Source organism: Engystomops pustulosus, unplaced genomic scaffold (assembly GCF_040894005.1).
Source record: "Engystomops pustulosus unplaced genomic scaffold, aEngPut4.maternal MAT_SCAFFOLD_570, whole genome shotgun sequence".
Lineage (NCBI taxonomy): Eukaryota > Metazoa > Chordata > Amphibia > Anura > Leptodactylidae > Engystomops > Engystomops pustulosus.
In genome coordinates, this window is record NW_027285450.1 from 30,770 (window position 1) to 45,902 (window position 15,133).

The following is a 15,133-nucleotide window of genomic DNA, read 5'->3' on the forward strand; positions in this document are numbered from 1 at the left end:
ACTGTTCCCCGGCCACACTTGGCAGTAGGTCCCGGGGAGGAATAATGCCCATGGAAGTAGGAGCTACTACTTCCAAAGGGGCAAGTCAGCGGGAGAAGCCACTTGGCCTATCCGGCCACATGTCACTGTTCCCCGGCCACACTTGGCAGTAGGTCCCGGGGAGGAATAATGCCCATGGAAGTAGGAGCTCCTACTTCCAAAGGGGCAAGTCAGCGGGAGAAGCCACTTGGCCTATCCGGCCAAGAGTCACTGTTCCCCGGCCACACTTGGCAGTAGGTCCCGGGGAGGAATAATGCCCATGGAAGTAGGAGCTCCTACTTCCAAAGGGGCAAGTCAGCGGGAGAAGCCACTAGTTCTATCCGGCCAAGAGTCACTGTTCCCCGGCCACACTTGGCAGTAGGTCCCGGGGAGGAATAATGCCCATGGAAGTAGGAGCTCACTTGGCTCTAAGTCTTCGAGAGGTATAATGCCCATGGAAGTAAGAGCTCCTACTTCCAAAGGGGCAAGTCAGCGGGAGAAGCCACTTCGCCTACCCGGCCAAGTGTCACTGTCCCCCGGCCAGACTTGGCGGCAAGTCCCGGGGAGGAATAATGCCCATGGAAGTAGGAGCTCCTACTTCCAAAGGGGCAAGTCAGCGGGAGAAGCCACTTCGCCTACCCGGCCAAGTGTCACTGTCCCCCGGCCAGACTTGGCGGCAAGTCCCGGGGAGGAATAATGCCCATGGAAGTAGGAGCTCCTACTTCCAAAGGGGCAAGTCAGCGGGAGAAGCCACTTCGCCTACCCGGCCAAGTGTCACTGTCCCCCGGCCAGACTTGGCGGCAAGTCCCGGGGAGGAATAATGCCCATGGAAGTAGGAGCTCACTTGGCTCTAAGTCTTCGAGAGGTATAATGCCCATGGAAGTAAGAGCTCCTACTTCCAAAGGGGCAAGTCAGCGGGAGAAGCCACTTCGCCTACCCGGCCAAGTGTCACTGTCCCCCGGCCAGACTTGGCGGCAAGTCCCGGGGAGGAATAATGCCCATGGAAGTAGGAGCTCCTACTTCCAAAGGGGCAAGTCAGCGGGAGAAGCCACTTCGCCTACCCGGCCAAGTGTCACTGTCCCCCGGCCAGACTTGGCGGCAAGTCCCGGGGAGGAATAATGCCCATGGAAGTAGGAGCTCCTACTTCCAAAGGGGCAAGTCAGCGGGAGAAGCCACTTCGCCTACCCGGCCAAGTGTCACTGTCCCCCGGCCAGACTTGGCGGCAAGTCCCGGGGAGGAATAATGCCCATGGAAGTAGGAGCTCCTACTTCCAAAGGGGCAAGTCAGCGGGAGAAGCCACTTCGCCTACCCGGCCAAGTGTCACTGTCCCCCGGCCAGACTTGGCGGCAAGTCCCGGGGAGGAATAATGCCCATGGAAGTAGGAGCTCACTTGGCTCTAAGTCTTCGAGAGGTATAATGCCCATGGAAGTAAGAGCTCCTACTTCCAAAGGGGCAAGTCAGCGGGAGAAGCCACTTCGCCTACCCGGCCAAGTGTCACTGTCCCCCGGCCAGACTTGGCGGGAAGTCCCGGGGAGGAATAATGCCCATGGAAGTAGGAGCTCCTACTTCCAAAGGGGCAAGTCAGCGGGAGAAGCCACTTCGCCTACCCGGCCAAGTGTCACTGTCCCCCGGCCAGACTTGGCGGCAAGTCCCGGGGAGGAATAATGCCCATGGAAGTAGGAGCTCCTACTTCCAAAGGGGCAAGTCAGCGGGAGAAGCCACTTCGCCTACCCGGCCAAGTGTCACTGTCCCCCGGCCAGACTTGGCGGCAAGTCCCGGGGAGGAATAATGCCCATGGAAGTAGGAGCTCACTTGGCTCTAAGTCTTCGAGAGGTATAATGCCCATGGAAGTAAGAGCTCCTACTTCCAAAGGGGCAAGTCAGCGGGAGAAGCCACTTCGCCTACCCGGCCAAGTGTCACTGTCCCCCGGCCAGACTTGGCGGCAAGTCCCGGGGAGGAATAATGCCCATGGAAGTAGGAGCTCACTTGGCTCTAAGTCTTCGAGAGGTATAATGCCCATGGAAGTAAGAGCTCCTACTTCCAAAGGGGCAAGTCAGCGGGAGAAGCCACTTCGCCTACCCGGCCAAGTGTCACTGTCCCCCGGCCAGACTTGGCGGCAAGTCCCGGGGAGGAATAATGCCCATGGAAGTAGGAGCTCCTACTTCCAAAGGGGCAAGTCAGCGGGAGAAGCCACTTCGCCTACCCGGCCAAGTGTCACTGTCCCCCGGCCAGACTTGGCGGCAAGTCCCGGGGAGGAATAATGCCCATGGAAGTAGGAGCTCCTACTTCCAAAGGGGCAAGTCAGCGGGAGAAGCCACTTCGCCTACCCGGCCAAGTGTCACTGTCCCCCGGCCAGACTTGGCGGCAAGTCCCGGGGAGGAATAATGCCCATGGAAGTAGGAGCTCCTACTTCCAAAGGGGCAAGTCAGCGGGAGAAGCCACTTCGCCTACCCGGCCAAGTGTCACTGTCCCCCGGCCAGACTTGGCGGCAAGTCCCGGGGAGGAATAATGCCCATGGAAGTAGGAGCTCACTTGGCTCTAAGTCTTCGAGAGGTATAATGCCCATGGAAGTAAGAGCTCCTACTTCCAAAGGGGCAAGTCAGCGGGAGAAGCCACTTCGCCTACCCGGCCAAGTGTCACTGTCCCCCGGCCAGACTTGGCGGGAAGTCCCGGGGAGGAATAATGCCCATGGAAGTAGGAGCTCCTACTTCCAAAGGGGCAAGTCAGCGGGAGAAGCCACTTCGCCTACCCGGCCAAGTGTCACTGTCCCCCGGCCAGACTTGGCGGCAAGTCCCGGGGAGGAATAATGCCCATGGAAGTAGGAGCTCCTACTTCCAAAGGGGCAAGTCAGCGGGAGAAGCCACTTCGCCTACCCGGCCAAGTGTCACTGTCCCCCGGCCAGACTTGGCGGCAAGTCCCGGGGAGGAATAATGCCCATGGAAGTAGGAGCTCCTACTTCCAAAGGGGCAAGTCAGCGGGAGAAGCCACTTCGCCTACCCGGCCAAGTGTCACTGTCCCCCGGCCAGACTTGGCGGCAAGTCCCGGGGAGGAATAATGCCCATGGAAGTAGGAGCTCACTTGGCTCTAAGTCTTCGAGAGGTATAATGCCCATGGAAGTAAGAGCTCCTACTTCCAAAGGGGCAAGTCAGCGGGAGAAGCCACTTCGCCTACCCGGCCAAGTGTCACTGTCCCCCGGCCAGACTTGGCGGGAAGTCCCGGGGAGGAATAATGCCCATGGAAGTAGGAGCTCCTACTTCCAAAGGGGCAAGTCAGCGGGAGAAGCCACTTCGCCTACCCGGCCAAGTGTCACTGTCCCCCGGCCAGACTTGGCGGCAAGTCCCGGGGAGGAATAATGCCCATGGAAGTAGGAGCTCCTACTTCCAAAGGGGCAAGTCAGCGGGAGAAGCCACTTCGCCTACCCGGCCAAGTGTCACTGTCCCCCGGCCAGACTTGGCGGCAAGTCCCGGGGAGGAATAATGCCCATGGAAGTAGGAGCTCACTTGGCTCTAAGTCTTCGAGAGGTATAATGCCCATGGAAGTAAGAGCTCCTACTTCCAAAGGGGCAAGTCAGCGGGAGAAGCCACTTCGCCTACCCGGCCAAGTGTCACTGTCCCCCGGCCAGACTTGGCGGCAAGTCCCGGGGAGGAATAATGCCCATGGAAGTAGGAGCTCCTACTTCCAAAGGGGCAAGTCAGCGGGAGAAGCCACTTCGCCTACCCGGCCAAGTGTCACTGTCCCCCGGCCAGACTTGGCGGCAAGTCCCGGGGAGGAATAATGCCCATGGAAGTAGGAGCTCCTACTTCCAAAGGGGCAAGTCAGCGGGAGAAGCCACTTCGCCTACCCGGCCAAGTGTCACTGTCCCCCGGCCAGACTTGGCGGCAAGTCCCGGGGAGGAATAATGCCCATGGAAGTAGGAGCTCACTTGGCTCTAAGTCTTCGAGAGGTATAATGCCCATGGAAGTAAGAGCTCCTACTTCCAAAGGGGCAAGTCAGCGGGAGAAGCCACTTCGCCTACCCGGCCAAGTGTCACTGTCCCCCGGCCAGACTTGGCGGCAAGTCCCGGGGAGGAATAATGCCCCATGGAGCTCGGGCAGACTAGAAGTAACCTCGTCTGCCCGCTGGAGGGCGCCCTTCCCGGAGCGGAGGGGACCCCCTTGGCCACAAAGTGCAAGCCGAGTTTGGAGCTCGAAACCCGGCCACGCTTGGTCGTAGGTCCCGGTGAGGAACATGGCCATGGAAGTCGGAGCTCAAACCTCCAAATTGACCTCAGCGGGAGCACTTGCTGAGGCTGCCCGGGCATGGGTTACTGTTCCCCGGGCACACTTGGTCGTAGGTCCAAGTGTGGAACGTGTCCATGGAAGTTGAAGTGAAGAGAACCGCGAAAGGGAGTTTTTGCGCGAAGCCGCGGCCGAGGAGGGCTCACCGATCCCGGCGTGATTTCTGCCAGGCCCGGTACCCAAACCGAACTCCGCATGGTGGCTGGATCCGCGACCCTGGAACCCTGGGCCGGGAGCCTAGGGGCGAGAGGGGCCCCATGGAGCTCGGGCAGACTAGAAGTACCCTCGTCTGCCCGCTGGAGGGCGCCCTTCCCGGAGCGGAGGGGACCCCCCAAGCGACCAAGTGCAAGCCGAGTTTGGAGCTCGAAACCCGGCCACACTTGGTAGTATGTCCCGGTGAGGAACATGCCCATGGAAGTAAGAGCTCAGCGGGAGCAGCCACTCAGGCTACCCGGGAATGTGTCACTGTCCCCCGGCCAAGACTTGGCGGCAAGTCCCGGGGAGGAATAGTTCCCATGGAAGTAGCTCAGCGGGAGCAGCCGCTCAGGCTACCCGGGAATGTGTCACTGTCCCCCGGCCAGACTTGGCGGCAGGTCCCGGGGAGGAATAGTGCTCATGGAAGTAGCTCAGCGGGAGCAGCCACTCAGGCTACCCGGGAATGTGTCACTGTCCCTCGGCCACACTTGGTCGTTGATTCCTGATGAGGAACATGCCCATGGAACTAAAGAGTGCAGCGGGAGCAGCCGCTCAGGCTACCCGGGAATGTGTCACTGTCCCCCGGCCAGACTTGGCGGCAGGTCCCGGGGAGGAATAGTGCCCATGGAAGTCGGAGCTCCAACCTCCAAGTTGACCTCAGCGGGAGCAGCCGCTGAGGCTACCCGGGCATGGGTGACTGTTCCCCGGGCACACTTGGTCGTAGGTCCAAGTGTGGAACGTGTCCATGGAAGTTGAAGGGAAGAGAACCGCGAAAGGGAGTTTGGAGGCTGAGCCGCGGCCGAGGAGGTCTCACCGATCCCGGCGTGATTCCAGCCAGGCCCGGTACCCTATACCGAACTCGACAGGGTGGCTGTATCCGGGACCCTGGAACCCTGGGCGGGGAGCCTAGGGGCGAGAGGGGCCCCATGGAGCTCGGGCAGACTAGAAGTACCCTCGTCTGCCCGCTGGAGGGCGCCCTTCCCGGAGCGGAGGGGACCCCCCAAGCGACCAAGTGCAAGCCGAGTTTGGAGCTCGAAACCCGGCCACACTTGGTAGTATGTCCCGGTGAGGAACATGCCCATGGAAGTAAGAGCTCAGCGGGAGCAGCCACTCAGGCTACCCGGGAATGTGTCACTGTCCCCCGGCCAAGACTTGGCGGCAAGTCCCGGGGAGGAATAGTTCCCATGGAAGTAGCTCAGCGGGAGCAGCCACTCAGGCTACCCGGGAATGTGTCACTGTCCCCCGGCCAGACTTGGCGGCAGGTCCCGGGGAGGAATAGTGCTCATGGAAGTAGCTCAGCGGGAGCAGCTGCTGAGGCTACCCGGGAATGTGTCACTGTCCCTGGGCCACACTTGGTCGTTGGTTCCTGATGAGGAACATGCCCATGGAAGTAAGAGTTCAGCGGGAGAAGCCGCTCAGGCTACCCGGGAATGTGTCACTGTCCCTCGGCCAGACTTGGCGGCAGGTCCCGGGGAGGAATAGTGCCCATGGAAGTCGGAGCTCCAACCTCCAAGTTGACCTCAGCGGGAGCAGCCGCTGAGGCTACCCGGGCATGGGTGACTGTTCCCCGGCCACACTTGGTCGGAGGTCCCGGTGTGGAACATGCCCATGGAAGTTGAAGGGAAGAGAACCGCGAAAGGGAGTTTGGAGGCTGAGCCGCGGCCGAGGAGGTCTCACCGATCCCGGCGTGATTCCAGCCAGGCCCGGTACCCTATACCGAACTCTACAGGGTGGCTGTATCCGGGACCCTGGAACCCTGGGCGGGGAGCCTAGGGGCGAGAGGGGCCCCATGGAGCTCGGGCAGACTAGAAGTACCCTCGTCTGCCCGCTGGAGGGCGCCCTTCCCGGAGCGGAGGGGACCCCCAAGCGACCAAGTGCAAGCCGAGTTTGGAGCTCGAAACCCGGCCACACTTGGTAGTATGTCCCGGTGAGGAACATGCCCATGGAAGTAAGAGCTCAGCGGGAGCAGCCACTCAGGCTACCCGGGAATGTGTCACTGTCCCCCGGCCAAGACTTGGCGGCAAGTCCCGGGGAGGAATAGTGCCCATGGAAGTAGCTCAGCGGGAGCAGCCGCTCAGGCTACCCGGGAATGTGTCACTGTCCCCCGGCCAGACTTGGCGGCAGGTCCCGGGGAGGAATAGTGCTCATGGAAGTAGCTCAGCGGGAGCAGCTGCTGAGGCTACCCGGGAATGTGTCACTGTCCCTGGGCCACACTTGGTCGTTGGTTCCTGATGAGGAACATGCCCATGGAAGTAAGAGTTCAGCGGGAGCAGCCGCTCAGGGCTACCCGGGAATGTGTCACTGTCCCCCGGCCAGACTTGGCGGCAGGTCCCGGGGAGGAATAGTGCCCATGGAAGTCGGAGCTCCAGCCTCCAAGTTGACCTCAGCGGGAGCAGCCGCTGAGGCTACCCGGGCATGGGTGACTGTTCCCCGGCCACACTTGGTCGGAGGTCCCGGTGTGGAACATGCCCATGGAAGTTGAAGGGAAGAGAACCGCGAAAGGGAGTTTGGAGGCTGAGCCGCGGCCGAGGAGGTCTCACCGATCCCGGCGTGATTCCAGCCAGGCCCGGTACCCTATACCGAACTCGGCAGGGTGGCTGTATCCGGGACCCTGGAACCCTGGGCGGGGAGCCTAGGGGCGAGAGGGGCCCCATGGAGCTCGGGCAGACTAGAAGTACCCTCGTCTGCCCGCTGGAGGGCGCCCTTCCCGGAGCGGAGGGGACCCCCAAGCGACCAAGTGCAAGCCGAGTTTGGAGCTCGAAACCCGGCCACACTTGGTAGTATGTCCCGGTGAGGAACATGCCCATGGAAGTAAGAGCTCAGCGGGAGCAGCCACTCAGGCTACCCGGCAATGTGTCACTGTCCCCCGGCCAAGACTTGGCGGCAAGTCCCGGGGAGGAATAGTGCCCATGGAAGTAGCTCAGCGGGAGCAGCCGCTCAGGCTACCCGGGAATGTGTCACTGTCCCCCGGCCAGACTTGGCGGCAGGTCCCGGGGAGGAATAGTGCTCATGGAAGTAGCTCAGCGGGAGCAGCTGCTGAAGATACCCGGGAATGTGTCACTGTCCCTGGGCCACACTTGGTCGTTGGTTCCTGATGAGGAACATGCCCATGGAAGTAAGAGTTCAGCGGGAGAAGCCGCTCAGGCTACCCGGGAATGTGTCACTGTCCCCCGGCCAGACTTGGCGGCAGGTCCCGGGGAGGAATAGTGCCCATGGAAGTCGGAGCTCCAACCTCCAAGTTGACCTCAGCGGGAGCACTTGCTGAGGCTACCCGGGCATGGGCGACTGTTCCCCGGCCACACTTGGTCGGAGGTCCCGGTGTGGAACATGCCCATGGAAGTTGAAGGGAAGAGAACCGCGAAAGGGAGTTTGGAGGCTGAGCCGCGGCCGAGGAGGTCTCACCGATCCCGGCGTGATTCCAGCCAGGCCCGGTACCCTATACCGAACTCGGCAGGGTGGCTGTATCCGGGACCCTGGAACCCTGGGCGGGGAGCCTAGGGGCGAGAGGGGCCCCATGGAGCTCGGGCAGACTAGAAGTACCCTCGTCTGCCCGCTGGAGGGCGCCCTTCCCGGAGCGGAGGGGACCCCCAAGCGACCAAGTGCAAGCCGAGTTTGGAGCTCGAAACCCGGCCACACTTGGTAGTATGTCCCGGTGAGGAACATGCCCATGGAAGTAAGAGCTCAGCGGGAGCAGCCACTCAGGCTACCCGGCAATGTGTCACTGTCCCCCGGCCAAGACTTGGCGGCAAGTCCCGGGGAGGAATAGTGCCCATGGAAGTAGCTCAGCGGGAGCAGCCGCTCAGGCTACCCGGGAATGTGTCACTGTCCCCCGGCCAGACTTGGCGGCAGGTCCCGGGGAGGAATAGTGCTCATGGAAGTAGCTCAGCGGGAGCAGCTGCTGAAGATACCCGGGAATGTGTCACTGTCCCTGGGCCACACTTGGTCGTTGGTTCCTGATGAGGAACATGCCCATGGAAGTAAGAGTTCAGCGGGAGAAGCCGCTCAGGCTACCCGGGAATGTGTCACTGTCCCCCGGCCAGACTTGGCGGCAGGTCCCGGGGAGGAATAGTGCCCATGGAAGTCGGAGCTCCAACCTCCAAGTTGACCTCAGCGGGAGCACTTGCTGAGGCTACCCGGGCATGGGCGACTGTTCCCCGGCCACACTTGGTCGGAGGTCCCGGTGTGGAACATGCCCATGGAAGTTGAAGGGAAGAGAACCGCGAAAGGGAGTTTGGAGGCTGAGCCGCGGCCGAGGAGGTCTCACCGATCCCGGCGTGATTCCAGCCAGGCCCGGTACCCTATACCGAACTCGGCAGGGTGGCTGTATCCGGGACCCTGGAACCCTGGGCGGGGAGCCTAGGGGCGAGAGGGGCCCCATGGAGCTCGGGCAGACTAGAAGTACCCTCGTCTGCCCGCTGGAGGGCGCCCTTCCCGGAGCGGAGGGGACCCCCAAGCGACCAAGTGCAAGCCGAGTTTGGAGCTCGAAACCCGGCCACACTTGGTAGTATGTCCCGGTGAGGAACATGCCCATGGAAGTAAGAGCTCAGCGGGAGCAGCCACTCAGGCTACCCGGCAATGTGTCACTGTCCCCCGGCCAAGACTTGGCGGCAAGTCCCGGGGAGGAATAGTGCCCATGGAAGTAGCTCAGCGGGAGCAGCCGCTCAGGCTACCCGGGAATGTGTCACTGTCCCCCGGCCAGACTTGGCGGCAGGTCCCGGGGAGGAATAGTGCTCATGGAAGTAGCTCAGCGGGAGCAGCTGCTGAAGATACCCGGGAATGTGTCACTGTCCCTGGGCCACACTTGGTCGTTGGTTCCTGATGAGGAACATGCCCATGGAAGTAAGAGTTCAGCGGGAGAAGCCGCTCAGGCTACCCGGGAATGTGTCACTGTCCCCCGGCCAGACTTGGCGGCAGGTCCCGGGGAGGAATAGTGCCCATGGAAGTCGGAGCTCCAACCTCCAAGTTGACCTCAGCGGGAGCACTTGCTGAGGCTACCCGGGCATGGGCGACTGTTCCCCGGCCACACTTGGTCGGAGGTCCCGGTGTGGAACATGCCCATGGAAGTTGAAGGGAAGAGAACCGCGAAAGGGAGTTTGGAGGCTGAGCCGCGGCCGAGGAGGTCTCACCGATCCCGGCGTGATTCCAGCCAGGCCCGGTACCCTATACCGAACTCGACAGGGTGGCTGTATCCGGGACCCTGGAACCCTGGGCGGGGAGCCTAGGGGCGAGAGGGGCCCCATGGAGCTCGGGCAGACTAGAAGTACCCTCGTCTGCCCGCTGGAGGGCGCCCTTCCCGGAGCGGAGGGGACCCCCCAAGCGACCAAGTGCAAGCCGAGTTTGGAGCTCGAAACCCGGCCACACTTGGTAGTATGTCCCGGTGAGGAACATGCCCATGGAAGTAAGAGCTCAGCGGGAGCAGCCACTCAGGCTACCCGGGAATGTGTCACTGTCCCCCGGCCAGACTTGGCGGCAGGTCCCGGGGAGGAATAGTGCCCATGGAAGTAGCCCAGCGGGAGCAGCCGCTCAGGCTACCCGGGAATGTGTCACTGTCCCCCGGCCAGACTTGGCGGCAGGTCCCGGGGAGGAATAGTGCTCATGGAAGTAGCTCAGCGGGAGCAGCTGCTGAGGCTACCCGGGAATGTGTCACTGTCCCTGGGCAACACTTGGTCGTTGGTTCCTGATGAGGAACATGCCCATGGAAGTAAGAGTTCAGCGGGAGAAGCCGCTCAAGCTACCCGGGAATGTGTCACTGTCCCCCGGCCAGACTTGGCGGCAGGTCCCGGGGAGGAATAGTGCCCATGGAAGTCGGAGCTCCAACCTCCAAGTTGACCTCAGCGGGAGCACTTGCTGAGGCTACCCGGGCATGGGCGACTGTTCCCCGGCCACACTTGGTCGGAGGTCCCGGTGTGGAACATGCCCATGGAAGTTGAAGGGAAGAGAACCGCGAAAGGGAGTTTGGAGGCTGAGCCGCGGCCGAGGAGGTCTCACCGATCCCGGCGTGATTCCAGCCAGGCCCGGTACCCTATACCGAACTCGGCAGGGTGGCTGTATCCGGGACCCTGGAACCCTGGGCGGGGAGCCTAGGGGCGAGAGGGGCCCCATGGAGCTCGGGCAGACTAGAAGTACCCTCGTCTGCCCGCTGGAGGGCGCCCTTCCCGGAGCGGAGGGGACCCCCAAGCGACCAAGTGCAAGCCGAGTTTGGAGCTCGAAACCCGGCCACACTTGGTAGTATGTCCCGGTGAGGAACATGCCCATGGAAGTAAGAGCTCAGCGGGAGCAGCCACTCAGGCTACCCGGCAATGTGTCACTGTCCCCCGGCCAAGACTTGGCGGCAAGTCCCGGGGAGGAATAGTGCCCATGGAAGTAGCTCAGCGGGAGCAGCCGCTCAGGCTACCCGGGAATGTGTCACTGTCCCCCGGCCAGACTTGGCGGCAGGTCCCGGGGAGGAATAGTGCTCATGGAAGTAGCTCAGCGGGAGCAGCTGCTGAAGATACACGGGAATGTGTCACTGTCCCTGGGCCACACTTGGTCGTTGGTTCCTGATGAGGAACATGCCCATGGAAGTAAGAGTTCAGCGGGAGAAGCCGCTCAGGCTACCCGGGAATGTGTCACTGTCCCCCGGCCAGACTTGGCGGCAGGTCCCGGGGAGGAATAGTGCCCATGGAAGTCGGAGCTCCAACCTCCAAGTTGACCTCAGCGGGAGCACTTGCTGAGGCTACCCGGGCATGGGCGACTGTTCCCCGGCCACACTTGGTCGGAGGTCCCGGTGTGGAACATGCCCATGGAAGTTGAAGGGAAGAGAACCGCGAAAGGGAGTTTGGAGGCTGAGCCGCGGCCGAGGAGGTCTCACCGATCCCGGCGTGATTCCAGCCAGGCCCGGTACCCTATACCGAACTCGGCAGGGTGGCTGTATCCGGGACCCTGGAACCCTGGGCGGGGAGCCTAGGGGCGAGAGGGGCCCCATGGAGCTCGGGCAGACTAGAAGTACCCTCGTCTGCCCGCTGGAGGGCGCCCTTCCCGGAGCGGAGGGGACCCCCAAGCGACCAAGTGCAAGCCGAGTTTGGAGCTCGAAACCCGGCCACACTTGGTAGTTGGTCCCGGTGAGGAACATGCCCATGGAAGTAAGAGCTCAGCGGGAGCAGCCACTCAGGCTACCCGGCAATGTGTCACTGTCCCCCGGCCAAGACTTGGCGGCAAGTCCCGGGGAGGAATAGTGCCCATGGAAGTAGCTCAGCGGGAGCAGCTGCTGAGGCTACCCGGGAATGTGTCACTGTCCCCCGGCCAGACTTGGCGGCAGGTCCCGGGGAGGAATAGTGCTCATGGAAGTAGCTCAGCGGGAGCAGCTGCTGAGGCTACCCGGGAATGTGTCACTGTCCCTGGGCAACACTTGGTCGTTGGTTCCTGATGAGGAACATGCCCATGGAAGTAAGAGTTCAGCGGGAGAAGCCGCTCAAGCTACCCGGGAATGTGTCACTGTCCCCCGGCCAGACTTGGCGGCAGGTCCCGGGGAGGAATAGTGCCCATGGAAGTCGGAGCTCCAGCCTCCAAGTTGACCTCAGCGGGAGCAGCCGCTGAGGCTACCCGGGCATGGGTGACTGTTCCCCGGCCACACTTGGTCGGAGGTCCCGGTGTGGAACATGCCCATGGAAGTTGAAGGGAAGAGAACCGCGAAAGGGAGTCTTGAGGCTGAGCCGCGGCCGAGGAGGTCTCACCGATCCCGGCGTGATTCCAGCCAGGCCCGGTACCCTATACCGAACTCGACAGGGTGGCTGTATCCGGGACCCTGGAACCCTGGGCGGGGAGCCTAGGGGCGAGAGGGGCCCCATGGAGCTCGGGCAGACTAGAAGTACCCTCGTCTGCCCGCTGGAGGGCGCCCTTCCCGGAGCGGAGGGGACCCCCCAAGCGACCAAGTGCAAGCCGAGTTTGGAGCTCGAAACCCGGCCACACTTGGTAGTTGGTCCCGGTGAGGAACATGCCCATGGAAGTAAGAGCTCAGCGGGAGCAGCCACTCAGGCTACCCGGCAATGTGTCACTGTCCCCCGGCCAAGACTTGGCGGCAAGTCCCGGGGAGGAATAGTGCCCATGGAAGTAGCTCAGCGGGAGCAGCTGCTGAGGCTACCCGGGAATGTGTCACTGTCCCCCGGCCAGACTTGGCGGCAGGTCCCGGGGAGGAATAGTGCTCATGGAAGTAGCTCAGCGGGAGCAGCTGCTGAGGCTACCCGGGAATGTGTCACTGTCCCTGGGCCACACTTGGTCGTTGGTTCCTGATGAGGAACATGCCCATGGAAGTAAGAGTGCAGCGGGAGCAGCCGCTCAGGCTACCCGGGAATGTGTCACTGTCCCCCGGCCAGACTTGGCGGCAGGTCCCGGGGAGGAATAGTGCCCATGGAAGTCGGAGCTCCAACCTCCAAGTTGACCTCAGCGGGAGCACTTGCTGAGGCTACCCGGGCATGGGCGACTGTTCCCCGGCCACACTTGGTCGGAGGTCCCGGTGTGGAACATGCCCATGGAAGTTGAAGGGAAGAGAACCGCGAAAGGGAGTTTGGAGGCTGAGCCGCGGCCGAGGAGGTCTCACCGATCCCGGCGTGATTCCAGCCAGGCCCGGTACCCTATACCGAACTCGGCAGGGTGGCTGTATCCGGGACCCTGGAACCCTGGGCGGGGAGCCTAGGGGCGAGAGGGGCCCCATGGAGCTCGGGCAGACTAGAAGTACCCTCGTCTGCCCGCTGGAGGGCGCCCTTCCCGGAGCGGAGGGGACCCCCAAGCGACCAAGTGCAAGCCGAGTTTGGAGCTCGAAACCCGGCCACACTTGGTAGTATGTCCCGGTGAGGAACATGCCCATGGAAGTAAGAGCTCAGCGGGAGCAGCCACTCAGGCTACCCGGCAATGTGTCACTGTCCCCCGGCCAAGACTTGGCGGCAAGTCCCGGGGAGGAATAGTGCCCATGGAAGTAGCTCAGCGGGAGCAGCCGCTCAGGCTACCCGGGAATGTGTCACTGTCCCCCGGCCAGACTTGGCGGCAGGTCCCGGGGAGGAATAGTGCTCATGGAAGTAGCTCAGCGGGAGCAGCTGCTGAAGATACCCGGGAATGTGTCACTGTCCCTGGGCCACACTTGGTCGTTGGTTCCTGATGAGGAACATGCCCATGGAAGTAAGAGTTCAGCGGGAGAAGCCGCTCAGGCTACCCGGGAATGTGTCACTGTCCCCCGGCCAGACTTGGCGGCAGGTCCCGGGGAGGAATAGTGCCCATGGAAGTCGGAGCTCCAACCTCCAAGTTGACCTCAGCGGGAGCACTTGCTGAGGCTACCCGGGCATGGGCGACTGTTCCCCGGCCACACTTGGTCGGAGGTCCCGGTGTGGAACATGCCCATGGAAGTTGAAGGGAAGAGAACCGCGAAAGGGAGTTTGGAGGCTGAGCCGCGGCCGAGGAGGTCTCACCGATCCCGGCGTGATTCAGCCAGGCCCGGTACCCTATACCGAACTCGACAGGGTGGCTGTATCCGGGACCCTGGAACCCTGGGCGGGGAGCCTAGGGGCGAGAGGGGCCCCATGGAGCTCGGGCAGACTAGAAGTACCCTCGTCTGCCCGCTGGAGGGCGCCCTTCCCGGAGCGGAGGGGACCCCCCAAGCGACCAAGTGCAAGCCGAGTTTGGAGCTCGAAACCCGGCCACACTTGGTAGTATGTCCCGGTGAGGAACATGCCCATGGAAGTAAGAGCTCAGCGGGAGCAGCCACTCAGGCTACCCGGGAATGTGTCACTGTCCCCCGGCCAAGACTTGGCGGCAAGTCCCGGGGAGGAATAGTGCCCATGGAAGTAGCTCAGCGGGAGCAGCCACTCAGGCTACCCGGGAATGTGTCACTGTCCCCCGGCCAAGACTTGGCGGCAAGTCCCGGGGAGGAATAGTGCTCATGGAAGTAGCTCAGCGGGAGCAGCTGCTGAGGCTACCCGGGAATGTGTCACTGTCCCTGGGCCACACTTGGTCGTTGGTTCCTGATGAGGAACATGCCCATGGAAGTAAGAGTTCAGCGGGAGAAGCCGCTCAAGCTACCCGGGAATGTGTCACTGTCCCCCGGCCAGACTTGGCGGCAGGTCCCGGGAGGAACAGTGCCCATGGAAGTCGGAGCTCAACCTCCAAGTTGACCTCAGCGGGAGCACTTGCTGAGGCTACCCGGGCATGGGCGACTGTTCCCCGGCCACACTTGGTCGGAGGTCCCGGTGTGGAACATGCCCATGGAAGTTGAAGGGAAGAGAACCGCGAAAGGGAGTTTGGAGGCTGAGCCGCGGCCGAGGAGGTCTCACCGATCCCGGCGTGATTCCAGCCAGGCCCGGTACCCTATACCGAACTCGGCAGGGTGGCTGTATCCGGGACCCTGGAACCCTGGGCGGGGAGCCTAGGGGCGAGAGGGGCCCCATGGAGCTCGGGCAGACTAGAAGTACCCTCGTCTGCCCGCTGGAGGGCGCCCTTCCGGAGCGGAGGGGACCCCCAAGCGACCAAGTGCAAGCCGAGTTTGGAGCTCGAAACCCGGCCACACTTGGTAGTATGTCCCGGTGAGGAACATGCCCATGGAAGTAAGAGCTCAGCGGGAGCAGCCACTCAGGCTACCCGGCAATGTGTCACTGTCCCCGGCCAAGACTTGGCGGCAA